Source organism: Grus americana, chromosome 5 (assembly GCF_028858705.1).
Source record: "Grus americana isolate bGruAme1 chromosome 5, bGruAme1.mat, whole genome shotgun sequence".
In the NCBI taxonomy this organism is placed as follows: domain Eukaryota; kingdom Metazoa; phylum Chordata; class Aves; order Gruiformes; family Gruidae; genus Grus; species Grus americana.
In genome coordinates, this window is record NC_072856.1 from 17,455,908 (window position 1) to 17,468,872 (window position 12,965).

A 12,965-nucleotide genomic window follows, 5' to 3' on the forward strand; every position below is an offset into this window, starting at 1 on the left:
GAAAAAAATATGTCCTGGGGTGGGAGGGCAAAAGTGACTTGCATGGCTCTATACGCAGGCATGTTTATATCTCCTGGTCCTACAGCAGACAGCTGCTGCTGCTTTGATTTCTGGTCTTCCTGGTCTAAGCTGGTATTTCCAAAATAAAATACAAGTACACTGAGTTTTAAATACTGGGGACGAATGGAAGAGAAGGGCTGGAGCAGGCCCCAGCCATCGCCTCTGAGAACAGCAGCCCCTCGGTCTCTCAAACACTATAAAATAATGACGGCTTATACAGGAGCTGCTATGGCAATTTTTCCTGCTTCGCTCTCTGGCCAGGCTCTATTCTTCTCTATGCCCTTTTACAGCTGGCACGCTACCTGGTTTTGGAGTGCTTTGGTTTCTTTTAGGGGTTTTTTGGCAGTTCGTTTTTGGTTGTGGTGTTTTGTTTTTTTGGTTTTTTTTTTTTTGAGAAAGGGCATGTAGGCTCTGAAGGTTTGGTCTCCACAGCAGTCACACTGTTCTGCGAGGACCCCGCTCCCATCCAGGACCCCTGCCGCAGATAAAATAAAGCAGGAAAAGACTATTTCTGCTCTGGAGGGAATGGAGAGACAGAAGCTGCTCACATCCCATTTCACTGAAAGCATTTCAAAGAAAGCGCCATTGATATTTGCAATTGCTAGCCACCTGGTTGGTTCTCTTTTACTGAAGTAATAGTTAGAGGAGGAAATCAATGATTTTGAAACACATTATTTGGAAAATTAATAGAATGCCCACAAAGTAGCAGAAGTTGGGTTACCGTGTATGGCCTTTATAATACACCCGTCAGAAGAGGCAAATCTGGAGGAAGAAATGTATTTGTGCCCTCAGACAAAAGCAGCCTTCCTGCAAAAAGAACAGCCTTGCTCATTTCAGTGAAATAACTATGGAAATCAGGTTTGCACCATATCAGGACTATGCATCCCCAAAGCACTGAAACCTTTTGCTTCCTTCCTCTGGCAACAAATAGCACATCTCATGTCAACACTTTAGACTTTTCAAAAATTACTGTAGAGCATGTCATCACCTAAAGTAGGGCAAATGCAACAAAAGATAACCAGAAGCTTATTTTAAGGCTATCAAATGTACCCATTTTTATCAGAAAAGCACACAAGACCTCACACCTCATTCACTCTCTACTATGTCCCTTCTTTGCTGATAAAAAGCATTTTCCGGAGCAAAACATCACTAATGTTTAAACACTGGCTTTTACTTCAATGGAATTTGAATGTTTTCATTTTACAAGTAATTTTGGCCATAGTACTGGATTAACAACTCACATCCTCTTGATGTTTCAGTGTGATTCTAGCATCACACCCTAGTCCTTTCCAAAGAAGGAAAAATCCCAATGTTCCCAATCCCAAAAAGCCAGTCCTCTCTCTCCACAACAGTAACGACGGGAGGCAGATGCACAACTACTTCTTAATCATGAGGAAGACCACATCACGAAAACAATGTGATACAGAAACAACAGAGGTTTAACAGTGAAGACCCCTCAACTAACTTTACAGTATATAGAGGTGTTAAAAGAAAACGCTTGAGAAATTAAGTCTGAAGTATATTCTTTCACATGATCATAGAATTGTTGAGGTTGGAAGGAACCTTTGGAGATTTTCTAGTCCAACCCTGCTGCTCAAAGCAGGGTCAACTGGAGCAGGTTGCTCAGGGTTGTGCCTAGTCAGGTGTTGAGTATCTCCAAGGCGGGAGACTCCACAACCAGCCTGGGCAACCTCTGACAGTGTTTGAGCATCCTCACAAGCAAAAATGCTTTTTCTTATGTTTTAACAGAATTTCCTGTCTTTCTTGACAAATACAGTAGAGTAAGGCAATTGTTCCTTGTGAAAAAGAACGCTTGTATTTGTCTATAGGTCTGTGCCCTGACATCATTTAACCGCAATACCATCGTGCTACCTAAGTGAGAGCCAGGACCAACAATCCATTCACAACTTGTATACTAGCAACAAGTTTATAGCACAGAAAAAGACCAAGCTGATTAACTGCTTTTTAATCTATGGAAATTGAAGACAAAGTTCCTTTCATTTGTCTTGTGATAAAGTCCAGGCTTTGACATTTTTTGCAGTGATTTGACTTTATTTAGAAATTATTTTTTTTTAAATATGCAGAATTGCTAAAGTCAAGTCCAGTTCTACAGAAAGAGCCCATCTCCCTCTTGAGGATATTTTAATTCTTTGAGATGACAGTCTGGAGAACACCACAATTCTTAGAGCTCTTGTCTCAGCATTTCACATACAAACCCTTTTGTGCCCTGTCAATTTTAACACAGCTTATTGAGAAGTTCAATCTAACCCAGATGTTTGCTGACAGAAGTTTTACAGGTGATGACAAGATTCCATTAACTCAATGCGCATGATGTTAGTTAATGGGAGTTTCTGAGAAATCTTATTCTATGCTCCTGGCCCTGTATCCTCATCTACTGCTGTGCAAAAGCCTTTTAACTGAAGCAAAAGACAAAAACAACGTTTGCACGAGTTACTGAGTTTTACTTACTCATATATTTCTTCTTAAAGTGTGAAACAGACATGTTATGTGATGGTTTGTGAAATAAACCGCTAGTCTGACAGCTAGATTAAAACTAAGAGTAATTGCACGCTTATAGATGCAGAATTAGACAGCTGGATGGGATTTACAAAACCACGTAAGCAAGCCAGGTTCCTAAGTTTTCTCTGGTATTTCCCAGATCCAATCAGCTTTAGAGTGACTCTGCGTGACAGTTTGGTCTTCCATTTCATTTTCTGACTGTAACACTCCAGCTACATGAGGCAGCGACTTGTCAGAATGGGAATCCATTACTTGGGGCTGGACCAGCCTCCCAATACCCATTCTGCTCAAAGGTTTGGGCTGCGAGGGGCACACAGCACTTGGGAAAACAAAAGCTTCCTCTCTTACCTTAGCTATCTCAACTCAGCTTGATAAATTAAAAATGTGTAACTTTCTGAACTATTATAGGCTATTTTTGTCCAATGTGAGGAACACATGCCTAATTGCAAAACCAATAGTTACTTCTCTTCCAGCGCACACCTTCTCTCCCACTGCATGTACCTATTCCTCTTCCTTCCTCACCCTCTGAAATTTCTTTATCGCTGCAAAGAGATATGGAACTTACATATTATGAGGGAGTAATGTTACTTTGATTGCTCATGGCACAAGGCCAGACAGCTACTAAGGCAAGTCATTATCAGACACACCAAGTCAAATTTCACCACTGAAATGGATGACAGAAAGGAGCACAGTAAAATGAAAGCAGAGGCACGAATTTAAAACTGTCATTTAAAGCAGCTAGGAATCCTGCAGTGCACAAGAGAACATGCTTCTCACTGTGTCTTGGAACCCTTAAACACATGGATGGCAGAGCAGAAGAGATTTTGAGAAACTACCCTTACCCTCCTAAAAATATAAGGTATACATCAACTACACATGCACCTCGGTCACATGGAAGTGGAGTACAAGAAATGCATCTTCTTAAAGAGTATTGATTCAAAGAGTATTGATTCAAAGAGTATTGACTCAAAAAAACCCCCAAAACACCAACAAAAAAAAAAGCAGGAAATTCAGATTCTGATGAATGTAAATCTGATATTTAAAACAATCACTACAGCACACCTGACTAATGGTAGAGCTTTACCTGTCACTGAGAATTTCCTTGATTTAACATTATTTCATTGTAATTTATTTTAAATTTCATTATATTATCTCAAGGGTGCAACAATGCAAGTCTCATTTCTTGACAATTATTCTTTCACATAAAAAGAGAAGTTCTTCAATATACACTATCTCAGAGAAACAGATTATCTCACAACTCATTCTCTCACATTCCCATACATCAAATAGCAGTTGTGAAAAAAAAAAAAAAGTTTCAAATGCATGGAAAAGGTCAAACATAATTTGCTCTCACACCAAGCTCTCTTACCTCCAGCCACTGCAAATTCAGTAAGTCAAAGTTGAGAGAAAACTCTCAGAAGAAGAAATCTTAACTTTTAGCCTTTACCTAAGTGTGACGACACTTGCAGGGTTTTTTTTAAGCCTCAGTTTTGACAGTGATGTGACAGATGAAACCTGGCAACTCACACTAATTTTCTGACCTTCCTCCAAGCTATGTGGAGTGAAAAGTTTTTAATGAAACAGACACTAAAATATTACTAGTGACCCCTGGTTTCAGAATTAGGTCTTTAGGGTGAAAATAAAATTTTAAAAAAATATAAATCAAATGTTGTAAAAATTTTCAATAAAATCATAAGAACTGGAAGTCCTGAGTGTAAGCTGAGAATAGAAATTAAAGGCTCTGAAACCTGCATGTATGCTAACAGAGCTGGTCAATGACAACAGAAGCCTCCAGTATTGTTTGTTGTGAGATTACTGTTCCCTAAATTTAAACTTTCTATGTAAAGACACCTTAGCAGTACAAACACAGGTTGGAAGAAAAAAGAAAAGCAAGCAACAAATGACACATGACTCTGGAGCAATACACAGGATGCATCGCCAGCCCTTTGTGATCTTCAACTTGTGGTAGGAATTCTTCCTCTTCTTCTAATTCCATTATTCCAAGGAAAGGCAAGGAGGTAAGGAAGAGAAGCAGAGATTAGCAGAATGTTCAGAAGTGATTTCACAGTAACATTTTACCTGAAGGCAAATAAGACATTAGTTTTCAATGATGAGTAAATTTGATCCATTTAAATGGAAAAATCTGCCTTACTTTCTTCTTAAAAGGCTGAGCAAAGTTTTCAGCTGACAACGTTTCACAGTGTTTCTAAACATGTGCAGACCACTTTCTGGATCTAACTGTTGAGAATACAGACCTGCAACATGTGAGAATTTACTTGGTGAGGGAGACTTCATGTATCAATTAACAATTTTGCACCTCTTAAGTGGTAAACATAGCGGTCATTTCACAATTCATAACTCACTATGGCTGCCCCATTTAAATTAAATATATCCCCAAATCCTGCCTCAGGAAATAAGTTGTGAGTTCAGTTAGTTTCTGAACAGCTTAAGTATATCATTAGTATGAAAATGATCCCTTTTTATGAGGTGCCATTATTTCATAGGATATACTTAATGTTTAGGAATGTGTACATCATATACCGAAATTATGTACAACATATAATGAAACACGTATAAAATTGCAGTAGCACTAGGAGCACCACTGCAGTTAGGACCTGGACAGACTCTCCTTTATAAACTTACATTTTAATAATACAGAATTTCAAGATGAAATCTGAAAAAAACCCTCCAAACCAAACCCAAAACATTTGGAGGATATGGGCTACAATTTGTGTTTTCTTCATACAGAAGCAAACAAAGAAATGCAAAAAAAATTCTGTCCTTAGTCTGTGGTACATTTTCTTGTTGGAGGGTGCAAAAAAGTGCTTTGCAGATTACAAGGTTTCTAGTTCCTGGATTTGAGAATATATTTTTTTTTTTTATTTAGTGTATTTCCTCACCTCCCCCTCCTCTTTTTTTTCCCCAGTGAAACTCGGCAAATTTACCGTCTGCCATAAATAAAAGCCTGCTTGTCGCTCTGCTTCCTTGAGAGAAGACCTTGTAGGGAAGTGTGACTATAAGTCCCTATAATTCCAAAAGCAAATGTTTCCGCTTTTCACTAGATCAGTAGAGATAAGCAATGTAATCAACAAAAAGAATGTCTATGAATATACTTTAGCATTGGGGGGTGTGTGCATGAGTGTAAAAAAAAAAAAAAAATCACAGCACACATACACTTTAAAATGGAATAGCTTGAATAACCATTTGATTTATTATACTTGTTTCTAAATGCATATTTTTATGACCAAAAGCAGGATGCTAAGTACATAATCTGATGTGGTGAAGAATGCTTAGAGGCTGTCTGCATGCCTATAGGTATAGGTATTTCTCATTTCATGGGATCATTGAACGCACACCTACCTTTGTTACTGTCAAAGATACGTCTCAAGCCACCTTAATCAAATCTTATAGAAGTTGCATCCTCTACTGCCCAGACAAAAGTTAATTCAGAAAATAACCAACTACCTTGGAATAATGAGACATAATCTCCTGGGAAAAAGATTAGTCAAGAATAACTGTAAAGCAGATTTTTGTGCAATGAATTTAATAAATGCATTTGCTCCAGAAACATGTAACCTGAAAAAAACCTCTTGCATGTCTGATGTCAAAACCAAGACTATTTATGCCTTAGTACATTGGAGAAATTGTTAATGCCTACGTAAAGATTGCCCCCATGGTGTTTCCAAGGTCAGCAATTTGCATGGAATTTGAATCAGAATTCAACAATGCCTGTGGAAAAAAGAGACTACTTTCTCCCTATTTTATGATGAAGTTCAATACTCAAAATATTTTTTTCCAAGTTATATATTTTTCAAGTTATAGATCACCTCTAAGAGCCAAAGAGATTTTACACTGTCCTGTTCTAGCTAACGCTTCTGTTAATGTTATAGAAAACTGCTTATGTACCACTGAAGTGGACATCTGTCTAACAAACTCCAAGGCTTCACGTCATCCTTCGGTAAGAAGTTACGCAGCAGAATCACGTTCCGCTTATTTACATATTTTTCAAGAACCAGCTTTTCTGTCCTTTACTCAACCAGAAATCAGCCATCATGGACAAAGGCCCTCAATTAAGAAACCTCTTAAAGTCCAGCAATGTATACAAAAGCAAGTGCATGCTTAAACCTTCTGCTGAATCAGCTGAGTGGAGAGAAGCAGGCTACACTGCATTCGCACAGGGAGAACTTTCTTAAAAGCAAGCCCTATATGATTCATTTTCTCCAGAAGTTTAGTAAAATGTATCTACCCATATGAGCTATGAAGCGAAATACTTAACATACTTTCTAATTAAAAATAGGACACAGCAGTGATCTACAAGTCTCTTAAAATTCCGGGGAGGGAGGAAGTCTAGCCTCATGTGTTGTAAACCATTAGATCATTTTCAGAAAAAAGAGTCTTTTTCAAAATTAGACATATGTTATGACTCTTCCTCAGTAACAATCCTCATTTTAATAACTCATTCATTCTTACAAAATGTTCTATAACAGAATCTTCACATTTCCAAACATAAATTCCCACTTGTCTTGCCTATTGATAAGCTAAATTTCAGAGACTTGAAATGCAAAGTGCTAGGTAAATAATTATATACCATCTAGAAAAGTATTTAAAGTGTTACATTAAACCATGTTATACTCAAATGTAAAGTTGCTTACAAGACTCAGAAGATTTCCAGAATCTAATACTGGAAGTTAGCGTTTTGTTCCAACTGTTTCTCTTTTGATTAAAATACTTACACAGCACTCACCAGTAGGCAAAAATAAACCATGTGTTTAACGCTCTCCACAGCTTTTGAAGCAGAGAAAAGCACGTTTCTCATATTGTAAAAGGATAGAAAGAGCCTACATCAAACCAGTTCAAGCTAACGGAAAGGGAGATCCTGGAAACAGTTAGTCCTGAGCAATCATCCTCTTGATGGCATCACCTCCGGGCAGGGCGGCCAGGCTCCCTGCCTTACTTACAGGTGGGGAAGGAGCAGGCAGACTCCCCAGATAATTTAATGCAACAGTCCGAACGTCTTTTGGACAGAATGGACATGCTTTCCTATTCTCCACGAAGAGAAATGTTCACGCTCCTGCTTAGTGTTAACAGTAAAAGCAGAACGTAATTGCTGGTCCATTGATTTAACAAGGGAAAGCCTTAGATTTTCTAACGTACCAAAATATTATTGCATGACAAATTCTGCCAAGTTTCAGTGTAAGAAACTGGAGATCCCAACAGGTAATTCTCTTTCTAAAGCTCTCAATATTACAGATATTCTTGCAAGTTACATCACTGGTGACTTTCAGCCCTTAAATGCACGCTCAGGCTGTATTTCATAAGAAGGAGACCAGACCCTGTGCCAGAATATGAAGTAAAGAATTCTAAAAAAGCAATTGTGGACAAGCTGAAAACAGAGCCAAAAAACATTAGGGGAAAAAACAAAGAACAAATCAAAACATGTCTTGGATACTGATAAATCAACAATACCTCAAAGGTATCATATCAAAAATATGATACCACCCTACAAATCTAAAACCAGGTCTAATATTTCACAGTGAAAATTAATGCAACAGGTTGTATGCTATACTGTTGTAAGACAAATTTGGTTTCCATTTTCTGGCTACTGGACAAAGCTATTTCTACATCCAAATGTAAAATCCAATACTCTATCACAAAATTTTTCCTACTCTCTTCCATTGTGGTCTACAAAGCACCCTGGAAGAGCCCCAAAAGCAATGTTTGCCCTTATTGCTGTACTTCTTTATGTTGTGTGCTCTGCAATTATTTAGACCGTTTAAAAAAGGAGAGGGAGAACAACTGTGAAACGCATTGTGCAACTGCAGATGACTTCATGTTAACCCCTGTTACTGGGTTCCACCCTCGGGTCAAATGCCTATGAGTCAGTGTCTAGCACAGATGAATGATGTCATCCTCACACCACCTCTTTAGCAAGAAAATGTGGTGGAGCCTTTCATTGTCTGATCTTAAGAGACCCTGGGTTACTAAATGAAGTTCCCCGAGATAAAAAAAGAATGTGCCTGAACTTAAAAAGACAGGAAATGAGCACATCACTCCAACACCTTTGAAATATGTTCTAAGAAAAAGACGGTGATGGATCATATACAGCAAAAATAACCAACGGGAAGCATGTGTTAAAAGTCAAAAAAAGATTTGCATACCCCGCTCCCCAAAAGCCAACAGACAAGGGCCATAAGTATCTCATCTGTCCATTATAATAAAGGCAAATGACCTAAAATGAAATAAAATGGATGCAATCTCTCTTTCAGGTACTCAAGCGATGATAGATCAGATATGCAAGGAATAACTTGAGTTCAGTGAAACCTGAATATAGTACACCTGTGTGGATTTAAGGAGATAGTTCGATATTGTTTTAATACACTGTAATGTGCAAATAATTGGTTTGATTGCAGTGCAGTTCTTCTGTCAAAAAAATCTTTGAGAAGAGAATCTTCAGATGCAGAATTACTGCATCTGAAACCATCAACTAATTAATCACTTTTTTAAATACAGGAAAGTATAGAAGCGAGAAAGAAGTGGAAGGGGTAAGGAAACAATAACACGTACTCCTGGATGAAGAACACAAAAAATTACTCAGAAAATATTTAAGGTGGAACCCCATGTGACTTCAAACGTGTTCCACAGTGCCTTCCTGGTTGTGAAAGCTCCTCTGTATGAGGGCTAGTATGACACGTCTGTGCAGGAATTGAGTTCTGCAAGGAGGAAATCCTAATCTCCTCAAGTCCAAAAATGGAGTTTCACAGGGGAAGGAGAAAGATGCACCAAGTAAAGCCACGAAGGGAAGCCTTCGTATCATAACTTTATAAACCCTGACTGAGAGTTCAGAAGTATGGATTTAACAGAGTTCTTATTAAACAGATCCAAGGTGATCCAGCTGCACATGGAAAGAAAAAGCAGCAGCTACTGTTTTCTGTAAAGTTGCAATACTAGGACAGGATTTTTATTTTTTTCCTAAATGTAAAAATTATGTTATTTCCAAAATGTATTTTTAAATAATGTGACAGTTGGTATAGGTACTGATAGACTGGTGTCTCCATGAGGGTCTAGCCACTGTTAATGTAACATTGGTTAGGGATACCGTTACGATGCTTGTTCTCTTTGCTAGAAGAAATATTTTGTCTTCTTTTACTCTATGCTCTGCTTTCTGAAAACAAATATTAAACCAGTCCAACATTCAAACAAACCATCTTTCAGAGGAATTCTAGTAGGAGTGAAATACATATAACGAGGAATATAAAGTATCAAATTCCATTTCTGTTTGACAACGTTGGCAGCTAATAAATTCAAATATATACATACATAAAGGTCCGCCCTTATTTACATTTTCTTTTCTTTTTTGTCCAGCTGCCATTTTTTGGCATATAGAAAACAATCCTCCTCTTTTGAGTTAGATTCCACTGTAACAATGCCCTTTCTTGGTAGTCCTCCCTCTCACCCTACACCCACAAATCATGATACAAAGCTGCTCAAAAATCAATCTACACTTGAGCAAACACGAGCCTGTTGTCTTTGCTTTTTTCACTCTTGTCTCTATTCATACTGTTTTGGGGGTTTTTTCCCCTCAAAAAACCAATCAATTGCTCCAAAGAAGAAAATCCATGCAATTTGCCTCAATGTGGAGCTTACCCTTCCCATTGTCGTGACAATTTCTATCCCTTGTTTCCCCATCCACCTTCAGTAGGTCTGTGGTTTTATGGTCTTTCTCTACTCCCACAGCTCCTGCAGTTGGCTACAGTCTGTCATTCTGATCCTAGCTCTGAGTTTCAGTCTTTCGTGTTATACTGGAAGCCTTCCCTCATCCTTCAAACAGGTTATATTTACGCTAGACTTTAATTTTCACGTTCCTTGAGCTCACTGTCCTCTGTAAGCCTTGATAGCAACCAAAATCATAGGCCTTCTCCAAACTGAAGGCTTCTTCCAGTCCATAAGGTTAACTTCCTTCTCTCTGTAGAGTCTGTTTTAAAAGATGAGCTGTACTAATAAACAGATAAAGGCTATTTAGAACTGAGGTTGACTTTAAAAATGAGCTGGATGTAGCTCAACATCTACAGTACAGAAAGAGGTCCCCGATGAACCCTCTAGAGCTTGATACGTGTGTTGTACATAAAGAAAAAAGATAACCATTGTGGTTGCTGTACCACATAATTGTCATTTTAAAGTGACTTTTATCAGGTGAAAACCATTTAATTTTTATGTGTATTTTTTACATGGCATGAAGAATCATCTTTCCTCCCTCCAATGGTGTCCCTCTGTGCAAAGATGAGATCAACACAGGACTAAGTGCACAGGCTATTTAAAGACATAATTGTATAATTTTAATATAATGCCAGGTGGTCTGAGTGTGTAAAAATTCATTATTAATGAAATGACGCTATCATCAATAATATTTCTTCTGTTTATGTATCACCTTACCAAAGTGTGTTAACAAAGCAAAATGCAGTAGTTCTGGATTTGGCTTAAAAAGATTATGAACATTTTATTACACATAAGCAAATGAACACCATTTTAGTTCAAGTAAAAAAGAGCTCTGTTTCCAGAGCTAAATGCCAAGATCTGAGGTAGCAGAGTTTCAGGTGTGGGTTCTGTATCATCCCTGTGGTAATTTCATCTTTCTCCCCAACGCTATGGGTAGATTACAGTTCCACTTCTTGAAAATCAGTTTTGCTAAATAATCACAATAATTATTGACATGCTATCTGGGGAAGGAAGGGTTTCAGGATTGCTGCTTTATTCTTAGATGGAAGAAGCACGAACACAGTAAGATAAATCTATGCTCTGCTCAGTTCATACATTCAGTGCCTAAGTATCCCCATAACCTGCAAGCTCTTCAGTGCACAGCTTTACTTAAACAACTTCAAATAGCATAGTAACAATTACATAAAGTTACTATACCAAGCTTCTGACTCTTAGGCTTCCAAGACCAAATATGCACCTTTGAGAAGAGCAGATGCTCTAGCTATTTGAGGTCTAGTAAATTTGATCTTCTTGGATGATTTTAGTACTGGTAAGAAATCTGGTGCACCTGGTGCTCTTACCCTTGGCAACAGTATGAAAGGCTGAAAGACGGCTTGTGTAGTCTGGCTCGGAAAGAAGGAGGATTTAGCCTGTAGTGTCTCAAATCTTAGTACACCTCTCATCTGAGTAGTGAAATACAGACAGCAGTTCTAGTGCTCAGCTTTTTTTACTGTAAACTTCAAATGATAGTCAGGCTGAAAAATTCCACTTGCTTTTTTCTGCACCTTGGTATAGAACTGAACTCTTCGAGCACTAAAAATGTTAATGGGCGCTTTCAACCCAATAGGAAGCCAGAAACTGTAATGCTGGTTTAGAGGCAGACAGGGATGTATAAATAAGACTATTGTTTCTATGGAGTAAAGCTTAAATATTGTTATATGGTAGTTAAAGCAGAGTATAATAGTCTATTGTTTCTATGAATAGGTTCTCCCAAGCACCAATCAACACCTTATCGTTAACATTAATCACTAGGATATCTTCTCCAAGATCAAACAAACACTTTTTGAGAGTTCAAACTTTGACTTCAGAAAAGCTTAGGTGTAATAACAGATTAGATTTAAGTATCGGCAACTATATCCTTATTCAATGAATCTCATTTTAGTGATTAAATGTTACATTAGCTATTTGAAAAGTTTTAGGAAGATTGTAAATAAATGTGAAAAAAAAAATCCAGCAACCAAAAGTCTACATTTGCCAAACTATCTTTGGTTCTGCTCTTAACATCTGGTATATGGAACCATAATCCCATTTCTATAAGGTAAGATTTTTAGAATTGCTCTGATTAACAGTATTGTTTTATCAATATACCAAGTTATTTCATTTTACTATGTTTGTAAATATGTTTTAATCTTCTCTTGTTGTTAGCAATGAACAGGCTTTTACTTTTAGAAAGAGGAATGCAATTCTGGATCAAACTGGTCTGCAGGGTAGCCAGGGTCAGATGCTTCAAAGAAAGAAATCTGATTTCCAGGCAGTTTTCACAAAACATTTCCCAAGCGCTCATATACTCCAAGGCTCAATAGTTGTCTGCAAATTGGTATTCCTTAAAGCACAAGTGTTTATACTCCTGAGTTTTTAAAAAATATTGGTTCTGTAATTCAAAGTTCTTTTTTCGGATATACATTTCCAATTCAGCTCAATACTCTTCTCAGATGCTACAGTTCTCTATCCTAAAGGTACAAGTCAACCTCTTCTACATAATGCAAAATTTGACAATAATTCAAACGTTGCATGTAATTTACAGTTTCTGTCACCTCCACTCAAAAATTCTCTACTTAATTTTTCTTATTTATGTTGCAAATGTTGTTGCGCTTTTGATTTTTTCCCTTAAAGGGAACATTGGTGCAATATTG

At 37.6% G+C, this 12,965-nt stretch overlaps 1 protein-coding gene across 4 annotated transcripts in view; it reads right to left on the reverse strand.

The window, feature by feature from the left end:
- KCNQ1 (potassium voltage-gated channel subfamily Q member 1) overlaps positions 1 to 12,965 on the reverse strand; it is a 364,087-nt gene that overhangs the window by 154,150 nt on the left and 196,972 nt on the right. The window lies entirely within an intron of this gene.